Source organism: Dreissena polymorpha, chromosome 1, assembly GCF_020536995.1.
Source record: "Dreissena polymorpha isolate Duluth1 chromosome 1, UMN_Dpol_1.0, whole genome shotgun sequence".
NCBI lineage: Eukaryota > Metazoa > Mollusca > Bivalvia > Myida > Dreissenidae > Dreissena > Dreissena polymorpha.
The window spans coordinates 92,017,905-92,043,077 of record NC_068355.1 but is presented as its reverse complement, the minus strand read 5'-3'; the positions used below and the strand labels follow the sequence as shown (position 1 = coordinate 92,043,077).

General features: G+C 37.5%; 1 long non-coding RNA gene across 1 annotated transcript; it reads left to right on the top strand.

The window, feature by feature from the left end:
• Window positions 1-5,753: 5,753 nt before the first annotated feature.
• On the top strand, window positions 5,754-23,037 carry LOC127840760 (uncharacterized). The gene is made up of 3 exons (XR_008030539.1): window positions 5,754-6,268; window positions 6,413-7,410; window positions 21,802-23,037. It is a non-coding gene; the product is annotated as an uncharacterized LOC127840760 (long non-coding RNA).
• The last annotated feature ends 2,136 nt before the right edge of the window (window positions 23,038-25,173 follow it).

Here is a 25,173-nt window from a genome sequence, read left to right as displayed (position 1 = left end):
TCTATGACGGGACGTATTATGGTATACCCCGCGTCCGTCTGTCCGTCCGTCTGTCCGTCCGTCTGTCCGTCCGTCTGTCCGTCCGTCCGTCCGTCCGTCCGTCCGTCCGTCTGTTAATGTCGTACGCTACGTCAAATATCCTTTGACAGATTTTCTTCAAATTTTAACACAATCTTAATATTGATAAACCCTGATCCCCTTTCGTTTTTGACGGAATTCTGAATTGTCGTTCCAGAGTTATGGGACTTTGTTCGTCAAAATTTCGTGATTTCATTGAATGTCCTACTGTAGCTCAAATATCCTTCGATGGATTTTTTTCAAATTTCAACACAATCTTAATATTGATAAACCCTGATCCCCTTTCGTTTTTGACGGAATTCTGAATTGTCGTTCCAGAGTTATGGGACTTTGTTCGTCAAAATTTCGTGATTTCATTGAATGTCCTACTGTAGCTATATAAAAATGTTAAAGTTGTTATAACTTTGGTATGCTTGGACCTAGAGTCTTGAAACTTGACATGAAGGTTGGCCAGAACTAGTAAGTAACCACTGGACATTTCAAGGTCATTCATTTGAAGGTCAAGGTCACTGTGACCTTGAATGTAAAAATGTTAAAGTTGTTATAACTTTGGTATGCTTGGACCTAGAGTCTTGAAACTTGACATGAAGGTTGGCCAGAACTAGTAAGTAACCCCTGGACATTTCAAGGTCATTCATTTGAAGGTCAAGGTCACTGTGACCTTGAATGTAAAAATGTTAAAGTTCTTATTTCATGTTATAACTTTGGTATGCTTGTACCTAGAGTCTTCAAACTTGAAATAAAGATTGGCCAGTACTAGAAGATGACCACTGGTCATTTCAATGTCATTCATTTGAAGGTCAAGGTCACTGTGACCTTAAATGTTAAAATGTTAAAATTGTTATAACTTTGGTATGCTTGGACATAGAGTCTTCAAACTTGACATGAAGGTTTGCAAGCACACTTAGATGACCACTGGTCATTTCAAGGTCATTCATTCTAAGGTCAAGGTCACTGTGACCTTAAATGTTATTGTTGTTCATGTATCCTACCGTAGCTCAAATATCCCCCGATGGATTTTTTATACGCCCGTCTATGACGGGACGTATTATGGTATACCCCGCGTCCGTCTGTCCGTCCGTCCGTCCGTCCGTCCGTCCGTCCGTCTGTTAATGTCGTACGCTACGTCAAATATCCTTTGACAGATTTTCTTCAAATTTTAACACAATCTTAATATTGATAAACCCTGATCCCCTTTCGTTTTTGACGGAATTCTGAATTGTCGTTCCAGAGTTATGGGACTTTGTTCGTCAAAATTTCGTGATTTCATTGAATGTCCTACTGTAGCTCAAATATCCTTCGATGGATTTTTTTCAAATTTCAACACAATCTTAATATTGATAAACCCTGATCCCCTTTCGTTTTTGACGGAATTCTGAATTGTCGTTCCAGAGTTATGGGACTTTGTTCGTCAAAATTTCGTGATTTCCATGCTCATGTACTTATAAAATAAACCATGTATTCAAATACAAATAAACTGAAGTAAAAAAATGATTCAAAGGGTTATTTATTACCTTACTACTTCATTGGCGAACGACGGGCGTATCATGCGCTCATGGCGCAGCTTTTATTGACTGTCAAATATAACACTTTTATGTCCAGAATCATATGAACGGGGGGATACCAATTCAACGAATTTGCTTGTGTAAGATTCTACTGTGGGCATTGTTGTACCAACTGTTTTGGGGCTCCACTGTTTGAGCCAGTAATAAACTGTTGCCTAATGTTAGATTCTACTGTGGGCTATGTACTGGGCGTTGTTGTATCAACTTTTTTGGGGGGCTCCACCGTTTAAGCCAGCAGTAAATTGTTGCATTATGTTGGCTTCTACTGTCGGCGTTGTACCAACTGTTTTTGCAATTGGTTTTGCTAGTGTCTTGACAACTGTTTTTGCTTCTTTTTGGGGCTATTTGAAGCTGAATTATCTTGTTTTTTCTCTTTTTCCCAAGTTTGATGAAGCCAGAATGCTAAAACTGTAAAGCATCTCCATGATTTCGCCATGCTCTTGTGTATGGCTCGTTTTGAGTATTTTTGTATTTGCTCCATTTGCAAATTTACTCAAATAGTCTTCACCCTCTGAAATACAGGTACAAAAATCTATATGTGTAATCACAGGAGCTTATAATTCTATCAATAAATAACGTCTTCGTGTTAATTATGCAAATACCCTACGCACCCCACCTCTTTATAAAAAAAACAAGGAGTGCAACATATCTGACCTTATTTATTGTCCCCTACCGCTGAAACTGGAGGGGACTTATGGTTTGCGCTCCGTGTGTCCATGAGTCTGTCAGTCAGTCTGTCACACGTTTCTGGATCCTGCGATAACTTTAAAAGTTCTTCATATTTTTCATGAAACTTAGAACATAGATGGATGGCAATATGGAGATTATGCACGTCATTTCATTTTGTTCCTGCGCCAAGAACTCTGGTTGCTATGGCAACTAGTATATTTATTATGCTCCCCTTCGAAGAAGAGGGGGTATATTGCTTTGCTCATGTCGGTCGGTTGGTCAGTCCACCAGGTGGTTGTCAGACGATAACTCAAAAACGCTTGGGCCTAGGATCATGAAACTTCAAAGGTACATTGATCATGACTTGCAGATGACCCCTATAGATTTTGAGGTCACTAGGTCAAAGGTCAAGGTCACGGTGACCAGAAATAGTAAAATGGTTTTTTAATGATAACTCAAGAACGCATACGCCTAGGATCATGAAACTTCATGGGTAGATTGATCATGACTTGCAGATGACCCCTATTGATTTTGAGGTCACTGGGTCAAAGGTCAAGGTCACGGTGACCCAAAATATTAAAATGGTTTCCGGATGATAACTCAAGAACGCATACGCCTAGGATCATGAAACTTTATAGGTAGATTGATCATGACTCGCAGATGACCTCTATTGATTTTGAGGTCACTAGGTCAAAGGTCAAGGTCACGGTGACCGGAAATAGTAAAATGGTTTTTGGATGATAACTCAAGAACGCATATGCCTAGGATCATGAAACTTTAGAGGTAGATTGATCATGACTTGCAGATGACCCTTATTGATTTTGAGGTCCCAAGGTCAAAGGTCAAGGTCACGGTGATCGGAAATAGTAAAATGATTTTCAGATGATAACTCACGAACGGTTTTGCCTAGGTTCATGACACTTCATAGGTACATTGATCGTGACTCGCAGATGACCCCTATTGATTTTCAGGTCACTAGGTCAAAGGTCAAGGTCACAGTGACAAAAATCGTATTCACACAATGGCTGCCACTACAACGGACAGCCCATATGGGGGGCATGCATGTTTTACAAACAGACCTTGTTTTTTTTAATTCTGACAATGGTGGAGTTTCACGGGTAGGGGACAATGTTGCTTGGCAATCTCGTGTTGATAGAATTTCAAGCTTCTGCGGTCTAATAGCCTGAATTTAATAAAGGATCATGTTTAGAAGTTATTTGGCTTTTATTATTAAGATGGTTCTAATGAATACCCCCAACATCACAACATAGGCATGGGTTTTTTTTACTAAGAAAGTGACGCCGATATTCGGCGTCTTCCCCTACCAGAATTTCCCCCCTAAAACTACCATTTCGCCTCCAAAAATATAATTTTTCACCAAAATATAATATTTTACCCTCAAAGAAATGGGTTTTTTTTCTTTTGGGAAGTTGACACTTATCCAATTTGTACCATGTACAACGATCTCGCGCTCTCTCTCCCGACGAACACTCACATCTGGGAATCCAAGTGATTCTATATATAGCTCTTAAATTACGTCATGGAAACTGCTAAACTAATTGTATTAATCATGTGACTATTTTACTGGATTCCGGTCTTGCGCGAGAAGGGTGTTCCGTCAATTAATTACCAGAAACCAGTCGAATTTTCATCTGGGTTATGTGAAAGCCAAGATATAAACGTTAAAACAGAAAAAAGCCTCACAATTGGCGTTCATACATGAACAAAATAAAACGTTTGGACTCGGAAAATATTAATTGCGTTGACGCATTTTTTAAGAATGAATCATCAAAACCGTTGAAACCCAGCAGGAGTCGGAGGTACATGTAATCAACATCGATCAATACTGTCGGATTATTGTGAAATTAGACAATCGGCAGCTGCCGCACCTTTCCCTTCCAATACTGTAGCAGATCTAGATCGTCAACCCATTCATCATGAAATTAAAATCACAATATTGACATCGTTCCCCGGCCCCAGTTGAAAACATTTCCCATTATTAGATCTACCCCTGCAACTTTATCTAGGACTTTGACTGTAATATCATACTTGTTCATGTGTTTAAGAACGAAAAGGTCAGAGACATACCTCTTTTTCTAAAAAACAAAACCCTGAAGTCTGTAGGCGACTTATAGACATTGAAATGAACAGTTTTTATTTTTTCCCCAAATATGTCTCTTTCGCGTTCGATTTTCCCCTTTTACCCAGCGTCCAGCGTCTTCCCCTTTTTCTAAAAAATACCCCTGATAGGGTTTTTATCAAATTAAAAAAATTAGGTGTGAAAATCTCCCTTAATCTGGAGTTTTGGAGATACTGACCAGATATTTAGTGGACAAAAAAAAATCTTAATAACCAAAACAACATTGACCTTGACCAAATTCCATAGGGATCTTCCTTTATGTACCAGTGATCTACACACAGTTTGGTGTCCATACAAGCAAGGGTACTTCAGTTGGTCTCTAGTAACACTTGGGGACTTTTCTAACGCGTCACTTTTCAAACTTGAATATCTCAGTTATGAGTAAAGATATTGATTTGAAATTTTAAAAACGATCATTTGACTACATTCTATGCAAGCTCACGATAAAATCATTCATCTGTGACGATTGGACGCTTTAGCACGTGGGTTAGGTGTGGTTCCATATTTTTGCACGTGGAAATGTTGAAACGCGATTTAATTCTTGTTTTATTTCAATTTAATTATTTTAGGTGGGTTCTTACACAAGGAAAACATAAAATTAATTTACAAATAATATAGCTTGTATCAATATTCAGGAGTGCAATTGCGCACTTTGCATTTTACAGGTTACCTTTTCCACTTGCTGAAGCGTTGGATCGTCACAGATGAATAATTTTATAGTTAGCTTGCACATATTGTGTTTTTTTATTCCAAAAACATGTATGAAAAGCAACTAAATAAACAATGGTGATAGAATGATACTTTGTTATGTACTTTTTATATATTTGTTAACATTGTTCTTTGTTCACGACACATTGATCATTTTCCACACGAAATACTAACTGTTATAACGTGAAGAATTAAACGGCAGAAATATCATCTGCAGAGAGAACTTCGTGTTTACTTCTTCTAGTCTTTAATTTCTGAAAATACACCAATATCATTTACAATACAGACAAAATACAAAAACTATAACCCTACACACACACATATCAATTGAATCAATAAGGTTTGTGCTCTGAGGATGTAATCTATCAGTGAAGGCAATGGAGATTATTTTTATGCCCCCCTTCGAAGAAGAGGGGGTATATTGCTTTGCTCATGTCGGTCGGTCGGTAGGTCGGTCGGTCCGTCCACCAGGTGGTTGTCGTATGATAACTCAAGAACGCATACGCCTAGGATCATGAAACTTCATAGGTAGATTGATCATGACTCGCAGATGACCCCTATTGATTTTGAGGTCACTAGGTCAAAGGTCAAGGTCAAGGTGACCCGAAATAGTAAAATGGTTTTCGGATGATTACTCAAGAACGCATACGCTTAGGATCATGAAACTTCATGGGTAGATTGATCATGACTCGCAGATGACCCCTATTGATTTTGAGGTCACTAGGTCAAAGGTCAAGGTCACGGTGACCCGAAATAGTAAAATAGTTTCCGGATGATAACTCAAGAACGCATACGCCTAGGATCATGAAACTTCATGGGTAGATTGATCATGACTCGCAGATGACCCCTATCAATTTTGAGGTCACTAGGTCAAAGGTCAAGGTCACGGTGACCCGAAATAGTAAAATGGTTTCCGGATGATAACTCAAGAACGCATACGCCTAGGATCATGAAACTTCATGGGTAGATTGATCATGACTCGCAGATGACCCCTATCAATTTTGAGGTCACTAGATCAAAGGTCAAGGTCACAGTGACCCGAAATAGTAAAATGGATTCCGGATGATAACTCAAGAACGCATACGCCTAGGATCATGAAACTTCATAGGTAGATTGATCATGACTTGCAGATGACCCCTATTGTTTTTGAGGTCACTAGGTCAAAGGTCAAGGTCACAGTGACCTGAAATAGTAAAATGGTTTTCGGATGATAACTCAAGAACGTTTTGCCTAGGATCATGAAACTTCATAGGTAGATTGATCATGACTCGCAGATGACCCCTATTGATTTTGAGGTCACAAGGTCAAAGGTCAAGGTCACGGTGACCCGAAATAGTAAAATGATTTTCGGATGATAACTCAAGAACGCTTTTGCCTAGGATCATGACACTTCATAGGTACATTGATCGTGACTCGCAGATGACCCCTATTGATTTTCAGGTCACTAGGTCAAAGGTCAAGGTCACAGTGACAAAAATCGTGCTCACACAATGGCTGCCACTACAATGGACAGCCCATATGGGGGGCATGCATGTTCTACAAACAGCCTTTGTTTCATCATGATTAACTTGATTGATTTGAAATGTCGTCATCATTTTTTTGGTAATTTTAATCAATTTTACCTCAGTCTTCTCATTTCGCTAAACTGGGGTGTATCCTTAATGCCTGTTGTTTCGTCAAGTTCAATCATGTTGTAATATTGCGCTTATACAAGGCATGGTTCAGGTGATGTCTTTGCCTCTGCTTTTTGATATACCTAGTACAAGGTAGGCTTGGAAAACAACGGACCCCCATCTGTATGCTCTCTGGGTTGTGATGTTTTCTAAAATTTTCCATCTCGGCTATAAGTTGTTATCACACTTTCTTTTGCTGATTTCTTGTCAAATCCATGTTTACCGGTAAATGGTTATTGTCCATAGGTGGATAATGGTTTCACTACATCGTCTGAAGAGGATCGGAAATGAGAACTTCTGCAGGCTGCTCTGTTAATCCAGAGAATACTGTCATCCCTCAAACTGGACATCCTCTCCCACTGACTCCCAGAATTTAGAAGTATCGCCAAGCGGAATAGTAATAATTATTGTCTTTTGGTGAATAGTGGTTTCACTACATGGCTTGAAGAGGGACAGGAGCAGTGTAGGTGGCAGTGTAGAGGATCGATGGAGAGGACCTTGGGCAGAGATGCAGACAAGGATTTTGAGGTGATGGCCCTATGAAGATAATGGAATGGTCCCAGGACAGCGGTACTCAGTACGTTCAACGTGCGCGGGTCGATTATGGAAGGGAATATCGCCAGTGCATGCATGCTGCTAAATTACAATTTCATTTTGCTAAATTACAATTTCATTTTGCTTAATGACAATTGTAGGTTACTTTATTACAACACCATGTTGGTATATTACAATTGGTAATACACGCAATTACATGCATGTTGCTAAATGACAATTGCATTTGGCTTTGTTTTATTTGTTTTGCGTGTTTATGCTTTTTTCTATCAGTTATTGTTACATTACTTGCATGCTTCGTTTTATGTTTACTCGATGTATGCAAATCACGTATTCTTGCGAGTAAATGACAAATGAATCATTTCTGTTTAAAAGTTCATGTGCCTATTTTCTTGTAGCTGATCTATCATCATTTTAATACTAATTTATTCGTGAAAAGGCATATTTATTGTTAGTTTTACTAAGCGAAATGACTAGACACATGGCAGCAGCTCACATAAAGTAAGCCAAATGCTGACTGCATTAAGACGAACGCATAAGTAATACTGAGTTCAAATAAGACGGGGAACCAGAGGTTTTTTATTAATTTTCGGTAGTTATCGGTAGTGTTCATAAGTTTTTTTAATTTTATGCACCGTGTTGTTGCATATATACCCATCGCGCCATTTCAAAAACATGTGGACATCTCCATTCTAAAAGGTCAAGCTTTATTGTTTATTACGTAAAATGCATACGATTTTATTCTCCATTTCGAGTGCTAGGCGTTCATTTGGCTTTCGAGCAATGCCCGATTGAAGTAAGTTGGAGTTAGTGATCCCTGATTATAAACTTGTTTTCATTTACGTTCAAAACGTCCTGTTAAGCGAGTCTCCGGATGTAGTGTTTTCCATACGGTTTTAACTAGATCTATGCCTATTTCTGATTCGTAACCTCTTTTCGAATCATGCCATTTGCTTCAAAATAAATCATTGGAAATTAATCGAGACTTGATGAAGATTGATTGTAATTTTATTGAACCGAAGCTGACACAGACTTTACATGAGAGAACGGAAGTTGTCGGTGAAGGTCATTCTTTAGAGAGTCTATAAATAATGAAGAATGGTGCTCATGGGTGGGATGTTATATATATGGGAGGGCATGTAAAGTCTGTGTCAGCTTCGGTTCAATAAAATTACAATCAATCTTCATCAAGTCTCGATTAATTTCCAATTTTATTGAACCGATAGCTGAACAGACTTTCCATGAGATTTTAGAGCTAGACAGCATTCTTCATTATTCCAAACTGATAATACATGAATTATTTTTGTATTATCAGGTTCTTATTAACTGATAACTGTTCCAAGTAATATCATTATGCAACTCATGAACAACTATTAACTATATATTTATATATATACATACACCCAATTTGTTTCATGAATCAATGCACATTATAATTAATATAACAACATAATCCATCTATGACAATAATGCTCCAGCATATGTCATATCAATAGTTTTGTTATAAAACTGATAAAAAGTTTTTGCTGAGCTCCATCCTGCAGCCTGCGTAATAGTGTCAATTTGAACACCTTTTGCTGACGCAGCCGACGTAGATGCTGCCCGACAGCTGTCTGCACCAAAATGGGTTATGTCTATCCCTGCTTTTTTCAACAATGACTTGACCCATCTAGCCACTGTACTCTTAGTTGCAGAATTAAATGGCTGCACTGTAGCAATAAACAACTGATCAGTGTTTCTCAATTTTTCAGTACGGTGAATGTAATGCACTAAAGTTGTTACTAAACATTGTTTTTTATTTACAGGGTACCTATCTATCTTGAAAGGTTTAGCATGAAGTCCCGGCTTTGACTGTTTCACCAATTGTGATATCACACAGTATACATAGTCTGATTCTATTTGTAAATCATCTAACTTAAACAAATGAATAGTTTGGCATCTTTGACCAGATAGAATCATAAACAGAGTTGCTAGTTTTTCTGATAATTGTAACAAGGTCAATTCTGAATTTTTTGGCAACGCCGAAATATAATCAAGGACGGCCTTGATTGGCCAAACTTTATGATATTTCGGCAATGACGGCTTGCTTGTAAAAACACCTTTCATGAATCTTTGAACTAATGGTTGCATCCCAATATTTCTACCATCAATAATATTGTAAAAAGAAGATAATGATGACTTAGCTGTATTGATGGTGCTATATCCCAACCCATTGTGAAACAACTCTGTCAAGAATTCCAAAATTAATGTGGTAGATGCTGTAAGCAGATTAATTTCCTGCCTGTCACAAAATAACACCCATTTTTTTAAATATGTCCCATATTGTGGTACGGTGGATTTTCACCAGGATTGCAAGATGATGTTAATAGTGTTTTGTGATAATCCTGCACCCTGGAGGTGTTCCCGGATAAAACAAAAGCTCCCAATTTCAGCTTCCGAACTGGGTGGATCCTGTTCTGGTCCATTGACATTAGTACAACTCTGTTGGATGGTAGGATGTAAGACTGTGCACAAGTCTGTTGTAGCAACACGCTGAACCACACCTGGGTTGGCCACAATGGAGCAATCAGAATTGCTGTTTCCACCTTGTCTGTCACAATTTTTTGAATGCATCTGCTGATGATACTAAAAGGAGGAAACAAATAATAAACTTTGTTAGTATCTGTCCACAATAATGACAAGGCATCAACGGCAATAGCCTGTGCGTCTGGTGTATATGAAACATATTGTGGCAGTTGACGGTTTATTCTGGACGCAAACATGTCTATATCCATAACCCCAACTATAGCTGTTGAAGCCTGAAAATACACTGGGTTTAACATCCACTCAGTATCATCATTCATTTTGCGACTTAAATCATCAGCTGCGCTGTTGTCGACCCCCGGAACATGGGATGCACTAATCCACAAATGTTTGTCTTTAGCCCAACACCAAAGTTCTTTGGCTATGGAGTGTAATGCTGGCATTTTGCCTCCAAACTTGTTAACATATGATATTGCGACTGTATTGTCCATAAAAATTTGAATGTGTGCATCTTGCATCACTCCTGTTAATGATTTTATAGTTAATAAAGCTGCTTTGAGCTCTAGTACGTTAATATGTTCAAGTTTTTCTTGTTCAGACCATAACCCATTTGTGTGTGTGTTATAGGTAACATTGACCCCGCCCCACCCTGTTTTGCTAGAATCACTATATAGTTTTAAAGCGGGAGCCTCTCGTGTAATGGGCTTGTATGCGTTTTTACCATACTTGAGAAATGCTGAAATCATTTCCCTGCTATTGTCAGAAATCACTATATGTGCATCATAATTGCCTTTACACTGCTTCAGATGGTGATCTTTTTCATGTTCTAAATCTTTATAATACAAAGGTGCATACTGCATTCCAGGTTCACAAGCTACCATTTTACCTATCAACTGTGCAAATTCACGTATTGTAACCTTTTGCCTAGAAATTATTGTTGTCCCTAACTTGATTAGGTTTTCAAGGCGTTCTTCTGTAACCATAACTCGCATGGTAATTGAATTAAGGATAAACCCCAAGAATACTATGATTTGAACTGGATCAAAAACTGATTTTATAGGGTGGACAGTAAAGCCCAGTTTGTCTAGTAATTGAATTGTTTCTGTAACATTTACTTGACATTGTTCTTTAGTTTTTGCTCTCAATAAACTGTCATCGATATATGGAATACTTGAATGTCCCATACTTCTCAAGTATGCAGATGTCGGTTTCAGTAATTTCGTAAACACTCGAGGACTACATGATAAGCCTTGTGGCAGTGAACGAAATTGATAGTGTTTTCCTTCCCACATAAATCTGAGATATTTTCTATCATCCTGATGCACTAACACACTAAAGTATGCGTCTTTCAAGTCTATAGAAGCAAAATAGTCATTTTGTTGAATGATTGCTATAGCCGATTTAAGTGTTTCCATTTTAAAATGAATTTTGTCTATGTTTTCATTAAATTGTTTTAAATTTAGTATGACACGAACAGACTCATCCTTTTTTGGTCTAATGAAAATGTTTGAATAGAATTGTTCATACTGAGAGTATTCAACTTCTTCAATAATATGTTTACTTAAAAATGCTTGCATTTCAGAATTAATCATGTCTCTTTCTCTGTCATTGAATAATATCGGTGTTGGCACAAAGGCTTGATTAGGGATACTGTTCAGTTCTATTCGATAACCTTGCACTGTCTGTAAGATCCACTCATCTAATGTTAAATCACGCCAATTGTCAATGTATTTTGCTATCTGGCCACCATTAAAATTCTCTGGCGTATTGTGTACATTAATAATTGTACTTACAGTTAGTTTCTCCTTATTTGCCCTTTCGGCATGGGTTTCACCTGTGGCTTTGCCGGCACATTTCTGTGGTACGGCTTCTGATGGCGTTGAAATTTGTTGTATCCATGAGGCCCCTGTGGCCTCCGCTGGCCTTAAAAAGGCCTGTCATTGGTGGTGGTGTTTTTCTGTCCAGAGAGTTTATTGGATCTCTTTTCTTCCTTTTCCACGGCATCTACTCGCTCCTCCAAATTAGCGCCAAAAAGAAATTCTGATGGCGGAACATCATTTCCACACACTTTCCTGTATTTTGCAGGGATAGAGGGTCTTATCAAATCCTTTCTTTTGTTTGTGTTTGCGTTCATTCCCTGAGCTAAGATGCGAAAAGAATCTTTTGTCAGCTGTTTCACTTCCTCTTTATCCCCATTGTTCACAAAAATGTCCAGAATTTTAATGATTGGAACCATTGGCCAATGCCATGTATTTCTGGGATGCTTGCATAGCTAGATCAGCAGGTCTGGCTGTCCTGAAAGCCTGCCACAGTTCCCTGTTAACTTTAGGAACCGTCATTCAGGTGCAATTGCTGGGGATTTGGTGTTTATCTTCCAACAATTTGAAAGCGTCATTACGAAGAGGCCGATCAATGGCATTATTCACAAGATCGCCAAGTTTTTCGCTCACCGCCAGTCCGAATTGAACTTTTTCAGCGTAGCTCTCCTCTCTCAGAAACTCGACGCTCTCGGTTTCGGTTTGCTCTATTTGTTTTGACGCCATTAGTGCGTCCAAATCGTCAACTTCCTCACAATTGCTATCGGCAGTAACTTCCACCGACGACGTGTAAGTTGTTCCTTTTGATTCGATAGACTTGTAACTCAGCGACAGTAAATACAAGTCACGAAAGAATATCCGTACTTTGTTCCTCGGACTTGGTCATTCTTTCTTCCATCTTGGAAAGTTTTTCCCAGAACTGTGACGCATTTCCGTCGAGTTGCGCGCCTCGTTCTGCATTCTGGTTTCCCAGTGTAGAGCTCCCATTCTGTGACGTAGTACGCACATTTCCAGCCTCATCCGCATCAATACTAAATACGACGGGTGACGTATCGTGGTTCCCCGAATCTATATTTAGCTGGATCTGGCGTGGTCGGGGATTTCCCCCTTCTAAGTCCTCATATGAGGCGGTTTCACTGGCTTTCCCAGCTTTTAGCCGATTTAATTCCCTAGCTTTCCGTAACACTCTTTGTTGTATGGAATCCATTTCAGATTCAGCCATTTCGGCAATAGTGCGTGAGTACCAGAACTTTCGTTCTCTACCCAACAAAGGATGAACAAAGGAACTCGTTCAAAGTTATAATTTCCGTGGAATTTCGTCTTTTCCTCGCGTTTTTAATGCCCCACTGATTGCAAAGTCACTTTCCTCACACTTTCTAATGAAAATTATTCCAGATATGTATCTCCGTTCTGCTAATTTATTGATTTTTACGCTTAAAGACTCTGCTAAGAACTACTGTTCGCTAGACTAAATCCGTAATGACCTTCACCGACAAATTCCGTTCTCTCATGGAAAGTCTGTTCAGCTATCGGTTCAATAAAATGCATTATTAAGATAAATTCATAGGTAATTTAAGTAAGTAAGAAAGATTTTTTTTTTATTCAAATGTTTATTTTTAAAATTGTAAATGCATGCTTAATGTTATGTTGTCTGGGTATGCTAATTTACATAGTGTGGTCATGCAGAATGAAATCCAAATTCAGGACTCAGAGAGTGTCAATTACCTTTAGTTAATATGTTGTATTAAAATGCATAAGCAGTCTAACGTAACTTTTGGCTGTCCAGTGGTTGTTACATACGCTTATCACCTATGTGACCCGGGTTCACTCCCCGTTCCTTGCAACATGTGAGTTTGGTTGGTGGTCACCTAGACCATATAAACATGCACCTGTACAAAAACACAATTGTAGTTCTCTGCAACTGATGGGCATACCAAAACAGACCTTTTTTGTGAGCAATGTAGGAAAGGAATTAATAAACTTCAAAACCATGTTAAATTTACTTGAATGGCAACCTAGGGAAGTCATCTATTTACATGCATCCCAAAAAACATGACCCTGTTTCTACACTTCATACGCTCACTTAACCCATTACCACTTGCATACCCAGCTGATTTGCTAATCTCCACCACTGATCAATAGTCAATAATCAGTATCCAGTGTATTTTTTGGATGAAATATTCCGCGTTATTCGGCCCCATTCCGCCATCTTTAGGGTATATATTTTTCCCCCAAATATTTTTAAAATTCCCCTCTCGGAAGTGTTTTTCAATTTTAATCAATACCTCGTTTAAATACGTCTTTTGTTACGAATTTACTACAATTTTCCTGAACTGCATCCGCGTGTTTACTTTATTTTAGCCTTATCGCAAACTGTACGTAGTTCACTATCACGACTTTCGCTTTACGACATCTACAGCAAACCATACGTATTCCATCATGTCGCACAACAACAAAAGCTATCGTAAAAAAATTGACAAATCTGTTTTAACTTAAAAATAAATTGAAATTCTTTTCAAACAAGTACAACTTAAAAGTCAGTTTTCTTCAAATGCCGGCAGTGAAACGCCAGAAACGTCTGGTCAAGAGAGTGTTGAAAGACTGTTTAGTTTGCTCAACCTGCTTTGCACGCCACAGAGAAACGGGCTTGGGGAAGCTACACTGGAGTCCCTGATCAGACTTCGTTTGCACACGGAGAGACTTGGTGAAGAGGTCACCAGAATAATTGATAAATTCGCTGAAAAGCCTAGAAATGTTGAACTTTGAACATGAACATAACATGTTTATTAATAAAAGAGTTTGAATCATGTTTTTCTCCCTCTGTATGGTGAATTATAGTGTTAAAACTTGATTTTGTACTGTTACTAGCTAAGCATAGACATTTCCCCCTTTTCCCCTTTTAAGCGCGAATTTCCCCCCCCCCCCCCCTCAGGGGACCCGACCCCCTTCCCCCAAAACTGAAAAAAACACTGGTATATCAATAGGTATCTAGCTGATTGCTGACACCCTCCCACTAGAGGAAATTGGATAATTGTGCACTGTAGGGGGGTCATATGGTTCTGGTTTGTTTTATTACCCTTTGTGTTGATTATACAGCCAGAGTGTGAATGTATGAATTGTAGGCAATAAAAAATAGTTTTTAATGATACCTGTCATTTGAAAATCGGCCTATAAATAAGGTAAAAAGAAAGAATGGAAAGGAACACACATGAATATTTTAACAAGAATTTTAATTAATTTTATCATTTTCTTATTTTTATAACATGCAAACAAAACAAATATTTATATTCCTGTTTAACATTTTCTACAGGTATAAACCTGGGATATAATTGATAGAAACTTGCATGAAAATGTAACTTAAATTTACACAAAAGAAGTCATCACTGTGCTGACATTGCATCATAATTTGACATGTAAATAAACACAATTGAAACCCAATTGATTGAAATAAAGAACATCTTGAAATGATTGTAATTTTGCTTCCATTATATTTTCAACATTCTATTAGTTAAAAAAGGTTTATTACTAAAAAGGGTGAAATAAACATTAACTAAATAAAAATACAAATCAATATTAAATTGGTAGACTGAACAAGTCTTTTCTTTTTGGAAGGTGCAGTCAGTTTCTAAGGTCCATTTTCTTTGCAATACCAAGTCTTTCAAGTTCTAATTTGTAGCAGGAACAGTCATATTGTGCCACAAATTGTGGCACCCATTGCCACACAGTGGCGTCATGCATGTGGTTCAGCCATAGCTTGTGTCTGTACGCTCCTTCAATACCAGGCTGTGGTACTTGCACCAGCGTCGCTTTCAAGGTAAGATGCCATGAACATGAGGGCCCATATTCTCCTTGTTAACGTGGCCAGCCAGCGCCTGTCCTTGGCTTGCCCGTTTCCTCTTGGAGAAGCCTGCAACCAAGCGACCAGCAAGCTCCTCACGGAAGTCTAGATGGCCAAAGCGTTTCTTCGAGTGCCGACGTTTAGATGTCTCCTTGAAGATAAGGTAGGCGTTCACAATGGCGGTGTTCACCATGAACCAGAAGAGGTACCGCCACCACTTCTTTGAATTTCGACCGACCTCATAACAAAGGCGGTATTGATCATGAACATCAACACCGCCCATGAACTCATTGTACACCTTGACAGAATGTGGCTGCTGTAAGTGTAACACATCAGTCCCTGTCCTTCGCTGAGCAGGAGATCTTTTGGCTTCTTAAGGACAGGGGGTACTGCCTCCGATTCACCCGAACAGTGCCGCACGAATACAACCCATCCTTGAGCAATTTCTCCATCAAGGCTACACATGTGAAGTAGTTGTCGCAGTATACCTCTCGGTTACTGCCCCGGATGTCGCTTGTCATATTCCTAAGTACATTGTAGGATAGTCCATGTTCAGTGGCATTGTTCTGACGACCCAGATAGACATCGAACTTAGAACAATAATATGTGTTGGAGTCGCACAACATCCATATTTTTATTCCACGCTTGATGGGCTCTGCCTGCATGTATGGCTTCATGGAATTGCGTCCATTGAACTTTACCATGGCCTCGTCTACAACGACCTGTTTCCCTAATGTGTAGCACGCACCAAATGTCCCAGACACATGTTCAATTACAGGACGTATCTTATAGAGTTTATCGTGATTGGCAGCTCCTCGTGGGAGTTCAGTGGCTCTGTCTGACACATGAAAGTACTGGTTGATCTTCTGGAACCTGTTTGACATCATGACAGATTTGAAACCCTGGTTTCTAATGAAGAGGTTTTCTCTCACTTGTTGGTACCCAGTTGATTCCCATCCAAACTTTCAGTCCGATAAATGCTCTAAATTCTGTAGCATCCGTTTCTGTCCATCGTGGGTCATGCCTTCCTTCGGACTCCATCTTCCATTTAGCATAGTTGTTCGTGTGCCTAGCTATTTCAGCATACATCATGGGCTGGAACATCAGTGAAAAGAAGTCCAAAGGGGAAGGCAGTTCATCATCAAAGTTCTGAGGAAGAGTGGGCCCAGGTCGCTCAACAAAGTCATTGAACTGAAAAGAAAAAAAAATGACTTCAAATGATTGAATGAAATTACATAAAATTGTCATATATTATATATATGTATTTACATTTTGATGTTCACAATAAATGCAATGTATATCTACACACTTATTCCAACCTATTTTTACAATTAAAAGTCGAATTCTAACTGACAATTAATTTCAATTTCATATACATGTACATACCGCCAGGGGAGAAAATCTTGACGTCCATTCTGTCGTCAGTTCGTCGTCAGAATCCGACTCACTTTCACTGGATTCTGATTCATATGCAACTTCAATGTCAGAAGGAATGTCTTCAGGCCCAAAACCAGAAAATTCGGACCCACTATCGTCAGAATTGTAATTATTTGCATCAGTTGTTTAAAAGTCGTCATCCATCTTGGCTTGTTGTTTTCAATAGGAAGTGCAAGAAAAAACTCGCGCATGGGTTGCATGATTGGATCGCTATTTTTAGCTTTACTCTAAATAGTAACCATGTGCTTTTTTTACCGGAAATTGGTAAGGATATTCAAACTTTCAATAGGTATATCCTAATATGACGTCATTTAATGTTATATGTAGTTATTGGGGATCTAAATTGGAGTGCGTCGCAGTGCGTCTTTAGGTGGGAACTAGAAATGCGTCGATGTGCGGCATCACCTGTAGATCGATAATTGCGTCGATAAGTGTCAATAGGTGGTAGAGCAATAATGCGTTGTAGTGCGGCATTAGGTGGTAATTATATTTTCTGAGCATTTTGGCAGAACACCATTATGTACGCCTGTACATTCTCAAGAACTGTCATCCGATGACGACAATGACCAGGTAGAAGGTGCATGTAGCGCTGTAATGGAAAACCGCATTGGGTTGTTAGTTTCTGAGCAGCCTGCGGAATAAAGCAGTGACTCCACTGACGATGATGGAAGTGATGACGGTGATGCGTTTTCACAGGATGATAGCATCCGACGTTTCCACGAATCTGGCTGTGGGTGTGCTAAGAAATGCCAAAAGAAATTTTATGCCTCCCAAATCAGAACGCACATCATTGATACGCAAGAAATGACTAGGGAAGAAAAGGAAATGTACATTAAAGGCTATTTGTCGGAAGGTTCCAAAAATGACTCTACAAAGCGTATCACACTTCAATCAAATATATGATGTAGGTTCCGGGTAATTCACGGATTTTGGTGGATAGTGGGTTCGCCCATATTAAAAAGCTGTACAGATAATAAACCTTATCGTTAAAAGTTAACCTTTTATTACTTAAATATGTTTCTAATAAAAAACAAGAGGGCCATAATGGCCCTGAATCGCTCACCTGACTAAGCTTGCAACATCAACTTAAATTCTATCAGACCCATATACAATACTATTGATTTTCAGGTCACTGGGTCAAAGGTCAAGGTCACAGTGACAAAAAACATATTCACACAATGGCTGTCACTACAACTGAGAGCCCATATGGGGGGCATGCATGATTTACAAACAGCCCTTGTTTTACTACAAATAACTTATTTCAAACCTTTCCTCGTTGATTTTACATTAAAAAATATTTAATTTATGATTATTTTTGAAGAAAACATTTAATACCGCAAAAAAAAAGGCAATTTCAATATACAACAGTCAACTTTGCAATGGTTTCAAGCAGTTCAACGTGAGTAGGGATATCGGACTTTTTTTTAAAGTTCAAACAAATATGTCATATAATATATCCTTTTAAAGGTATTTTGATTTGCAGTACAATGCTTTTTATTTCAGTCAGATTGGACCATGTATAAGAGAGTTATTATTGAATTATTTTTGTTTGACAAAGTCCGACAGCATTCCATATTTTACCATATTAGGCAAAATATCACAAATTACAGGTTCACCTGATAGTTTTTGAACATATATGTATACATTTTTAATATATCTTCTTAAAAACATATTACAAGTGCCACAGAAATAAATGTGATAACCTTGTATAATAGGGTAAAAACTACAAAACAATTTATAAAAATATGCACTGTTAAATTTGTATGTATACAGTCTATCTTTTATTTTTCGGCCCCCAAAGGAGGGCATATAGTGATCCTGAAGGAGGGCATATAGTGATCTCACCGTCTGTCTGTCCGTTGCCCCCGAAGGAGGGCATATAGTGTCCGTCTGTCCATTTGTTCGTCTGTCTGTCCGTTACACTTTGCGTTTAGATTTCGAAAAATGCTCCTAACTTCTATGTTGCTTCAGATGTAACCTTCATATTTGGTATGCATATATATATGGACAAGGCCTTTCCGTACGCACACACATTTTGACCCCTGTGACCTTGACCTTGAACTTTGGGTCTTGAACCTGTCCCCTGACCCTGTCCACAATCCCTGTCCCTAACCCTGTCCCAGTCCCTAACCCTGTCCCTTTCACCTGTCCCTGTCCCAGTCCCTAACCCTGTCCCTGGCAGACGCATTAATCAATATATCATTTGATATGATGGCTTCTTTATAAATCAACATCATAGTTGACAATCACTTCTCAAACGGTCTCTTCGATTTATATACTAAATCTAGAATAAATATCTTTAACATCCTTAATTCTTACACATAAAATAATGTAACTTTTAACAACCATCAGCAAATCCTTACTTAATGTCGAATTTTTCCCTAATATAATGACTTTCCTATAACTATTATATACACTAATGTTCTGTGATAAACATATTAAATGATATTAAATAAGTACTCTTCTTTACAAGTAGAGCATAATATCTTCAATATGCAAACTGTCACTCTTTAACAGTAACAAGACATTTTACTCATCAGCAAACCCTTATAAATGGAAAAAGAGAAAAAGTCACTTAATAAATTTAAATTGAAACACTACTACACTTGAATGCTACAACAATACGTCCACAATAATTATATACATCCATATTTCATGATTAACAACTGTTATGCCGCTGCCGGAGATTTTGTGTTTTGGGGACGCAGTTCCACGTTGTTGGAAAAGACTTGCAAAAGTAACTCACTAAGTGTTGATTAGTTTTGATGTTTATTTTCACGAAGTATAAAGTTTAACAGCAATAATAACAAATATCCTTTTGAGTTCACGATAATGACACACAGTTCAAAATGTTAAGTTAAATGAATGTTTATTTGTCATAAATGTTTTCCTATAACGTTTAATGTAATTTATATTTATCACACAGTAATCACCCAGTCAAATTTCACAAAGAAAGCCTAAAGTCTATCTCTTGTCTCCCATATATATATTTTTCAAATTTTATGTTCTTCACTTTTATACCAAATTTTACAAACAGTTGTCAAAACAACAGATACAGGAAACATATTAGATAAAAATCAATTTAGTAAGATGCAATAATTATTATTGAACAAACACTATTGTCACAATAGACATTATTGCCAGAGGGATTTTTTTGACAACAGAAGATGAATGGCTTCTTTAATGTGCCTTTGAAGATAAGATACTTATATAATAAAAATGCCAATTAACATTATCAGTTTCTTTAACTGCCCTAAGATGACAGTTTAAATATTAAACAATAAAGTTTCATTCAACTTCAAACACAAAGGTTACTATTTCAAAATCAGATAAAAATGACATTCAATTATGTAACAGTATACAACAATTTGAATCAACCAAAATAAATTTTCCTTTTATTATATTTTTTTAACATCATTATCTTTATAAATACTTTGTGTATTATTATTAATTAAAAATAGTTTTATTTATTTTAAAAGGAAAGTAAACAATAAATTATGTCATTTATGTGGTGCATAACACATATAAGATAATGAGAAATAAGTCCTCTACTTGACCAGTACAGCATTATATCTTCAATATTCAAACAGGCACTCATTTACAGTAACATCTTTTACTCATCAGCTAATCCTTTATAAATGGAAAACGGAAAAGGTCACTTTATAAACTTACAATGAAAAACTAGTCCGCTTGACTGCTACAAATTAACGTCAACAGTAAATTATATACATAAATGTATCATGATTCACATATAACATAATGAACAAGACTATGCAACTGATATGGAGAAAATTCTGAACTACACTCGGTTCAAAACGACATTGTTGTAAATTTTCTGGTTAATACTTTAAATTAAGATAAACACCTTGGTTGTAGACCTGCCTTTGTACTAAAACATATAAACAAACAAAAAAACAACAACTGTTTTTCTGCTATTTGAGGCGCTTGAGCTTGAAGCGAAATGAATGGAAAGACCTATCCGGTAATTGTAATTCTTGACATGCAATCTGGTTTCTGTATACTTTTGCACAAGAGTCAGTCTACTATTCAGATTTGCTACAATCGCAAGTTCAGCTGGTGACCACCTTTTATAACATTGATCACTAGGTACATGAATATGCAGATCGTCTCTATCAGTGGCTTCGGAAGCTAAAACTTCGTTCTCTTCTGGCTCAATAAGATGAATTCTGTCATCTTTCATGCACTGGACGGGAACAGGGTTTCAGGCTTAGCTACATTGTACGCATGTTAGGGTTAGTTTAGTATTTTATTAATTAGCCTGTTTATTCAGCCAGTGCGGAGTGCACAGGCTATCCCGTGGCGACACTTGACCAAAGTAATAATAAATAAATATAACATTTAATTTCATTGGCTGATTCAGGGTTAGTTGCATTTTACGCATGTTAGGGTTAGTTTAGTATTTACTATTAGATAATTTAATTATTATATGATATACATGATACAATACACATTATAATAGAGTGTACAGTAGGTTTTTATCAAAAGCATTGATGCATGCTGTCAATAACAAAATTTAATACAGCATAACTGTTCAATAAGATAAGTTTTGAGAAACGTGACATTTTAAATAAAGACTGAGAGAGAGAGACATATATATTTTCAGATTAAAAAAAAATGTATTACTTCTTTTCTACATAAAAAGAAGCATTATTAAACGCTTACTTGTAAACTTTCATCAGCGTTCAATGTTTTTCCTACAAACTATTAAGATCAATAACATATGAATATGTGTTTATTCCCAGTAGTGGTCTCTTTACTGTACTTTTGTACTTCTTTTCAGATGGAGGAGTTAGAAGATAAAGTGGAAAATTTGGAAATCGCGGTAAACGCATCCAATGAGATAATTGTTGAAAAGTGTGGCGAGATGGAAAGTAGACTGAATGAACTTGAGAATAAGCACAAGACAGAGATTGCTAATATGAGAGCTGAATTCAAGAATGAAATTGAAGAAATGTCTGTTGCAATAAATAGTTTGAGTTTCCAGGCGTCTCCAATATACAGCAGTAGCCAAATTCAAGGATCTGGAAGAGGAGGTAGAGCCGCGGAAACGATTCTCTTGGATTCTGCTTCTGGGTTAAAACACGGATCTGGAAGAGCGAGTAGAGTCGTGGATTTTTGAGTACACGTTGGAAGTGGCTACCGAACCAGCTTTCAAATGCCGGTAATACTGGATGACGTGGATCCAGAACTCAGGGAGAAAATACGTCCGCATGTTCGCAACAGCTTAGACCCTAAGAAAAAGCTTTCGCAGCTACAGTTAAGGTTCTGTGACTGGTGGCTAACTATCAGCGATGCTCAGACAGCGAGGAAGGGTACAGCAGGGGCCCTCAGAGAAGCTGGGATACATAACAAGATATGGTCGAGTAGTTGGTGTCCCGACATTGTCGGAGACTTCGAAGGATATCTTGTTGAAAAGATCAAACACTGGATGAAGAAACAGAAGAAAGATCTTTTGCAAAAGGGCATTAAGAGGTAATCGGATGGTGCAGACCATTAAAAAGGCTATAGTGATGATTTAATGGATGAAAGTGTTTTGTGACATAGTGTTTTCATTTTCATGATTATTATTTCATTTAAGACATAACTTATTTTAGTTGATATATTGGCTGATTCAGGGTTAAAACACTATTTCAAATAACCCTACGGATAATTAAAATTATGGTTTTAACCCTGTATCAGCCAGTGACATTTTCGGGACAATGTCATTGGCTGATTCAGGGTTAAAACCCTATTTCAAATATATTTCTATATAACATTTTACCATAACCAAAAACCAGACAATGTCATTGGCTGATTCATGGTTAAAACCCTATTTTTAGAAAATTGATGTTACAGTTTATTTTGATGATAAAAGTTATTAAAGTGATTCAAGTCCCGTCCCTGTTCCACCTCTGTCCCTTGCTGTCCCTTTCCTGTCCCTTTCTGTCCCTTATCTATTCCTATCTCTCGCTAACCCATCCCTGTCCCTTATTTGTACCTGACAGAAAGGTACAGAAAACAGCGGCAGGAAATGACAGAAAAGCTAGGCTTGACACTTTCGGTAGTGAATATGCAAGGTCATGCAATTTGGTTGACTTAAATTGACAACAAATATATGAGTATAAACTAGTAATCTAAGTGTACGATTGGGGCAAGGGTTAACATTCGTTAAGGGTTTCTGGTAGGCCTCAGCATTCCTCTCAAAGGTGGCATACCAAAAATATAACCCGTTGTGGTTGTGGGATTCTCATTATTGTAAAGGAACAAAATTGCAACCACAGTTTCTTGCATTTGTTGGTATCTGGTATTAGTACTGGTAAACCACCTAGACGGTCTAAGCCTGCCCAGAAAAGATACCAAACTGACCGCGTAAAACCTCACAAAACAGCTAAAATATGTTAAGGTATAGGCTACTTCTGATGTTACCTTAATTTACTTCACAACTACAAATTATCATACTCTTCTCACATGTATTGTGTTTGATGAAAACAATTACACACAAGCATTCACGACGTTTTCAGCAATTCACCATATTCAATTAAGGCTTCAATTAACTCGCACTTCAGATTATAAGGAGCACAGACTTTGCTGTCTTTATCTGAATAGGAACACAAAGTGCTGCTAATTAGGTCAAATAAAGTAGACTTATCTGAACAGTGTGTTCTGCAACATGATTTAACTGCTGCACCTAATTCAAAGTCGTACGACGTTTTTAACTTAAAGGCAGGTAACACCTGCATTCTTGTACAATGTCTCCGTTCTTTGCATTTAATACACGAACAATCAATAGACGAATGATAGGAAACAGTGTTTTGTGACTCTGGGACTGTCCGTTGTCTATATATTTTTTAGACCTTGTTTAGTAAAGAATTAATCACATAAATTGCGATCGAATTAAAACCCATGTTTTGAATACAAATGGGCGCCATTGTTATGATCATCACTTTGTCACACTGAGTTTTGCATCAATATTGGTGTTTATATAAATAGATCAATATAAAATAAAATAAAAGTATTTATTAAGTTCATAAATTTACCTCTATTTCCAACTCCATTTATATCCAACAGAACAGAAATAATACTAAAAACCATTCCGTAAATCACAATATAATTTAAACTCCGCGTAAATGCACTGCGTAAACTCGCATGTGACGACGTCTTTAAAATAAGTGGGATTTTCCCAACGTCATCACTGATGTCACTAATGCAGGTTTTGTCGTGGAACGGCTCATATGTTTTATATTCCTGAATATCATTGTGTACACACCGGTCTTACTGACCTGTGTACTAACGCGAAAGGAATTGTGGGTAGCACTTGTTTTAAGAGTGCAAAGTGAAAGCGAAAGAAGGTCAGGTGATTGTGCTTCTGATAATCTCTATCAGTCTTAATAGAGATTAAAAATCACATTTAAACATGATTAAATATCATTTCTTTACACAACATTCCATTTTAAACACGCAATAAAAAAGATTTTTCTTTCTTTATTAACATTTTCATTCCTACGCAGAACTAATTTGGCGGTAGCATAATTCCCCAAACCAGGGGAATGTGATGCGTTTATGTATAGAGGTGACAATAACGTAGTGACGTCACCATCTATGTATAGAATGCACTGAATATTATATTCTTAAATTAATTAATACTTGAACCATTTAATTTTATGTTTTTTATTCAGCAAACTGGACATTCAAGAAAACAGGTACATGTCAAGTTTGTTATAAATCAGAGACTGAACTATTTTACTTCAATGGTATTTTTCCCCGCCAATGGGATATGGATATAGAACTGAATGGTGTTGTCTGTCAATCCATCCAACTGTTCGTCAAAACATTTGTTAGTGCTATATCTCAGATATTATATAAGATATCAAGGTGAAACTTGATAGGTGTATAGATATCATTGTAAAGTGTCATGCGCAAAAACCATAACCCTACATTTTTTTAGAAGAGTTATTGCCGTTTGTTTTGTTAGCTCATCTATTTTTTGAAAAAAATGAGCTATGATCACCTTGGCGTCAGCGTCCGGTTAAGTTTTGCGTTTAGGTCCACTTTTCTCATAAAGTATCAATGCTATTGCATTCAAATTTTACTTACTATCATGAGGGGACTGGGCAGGCAAAGTTAGATAACTCTGGCTTGCATTTTGACAGAATTATGTGCCCTTTTTATACTT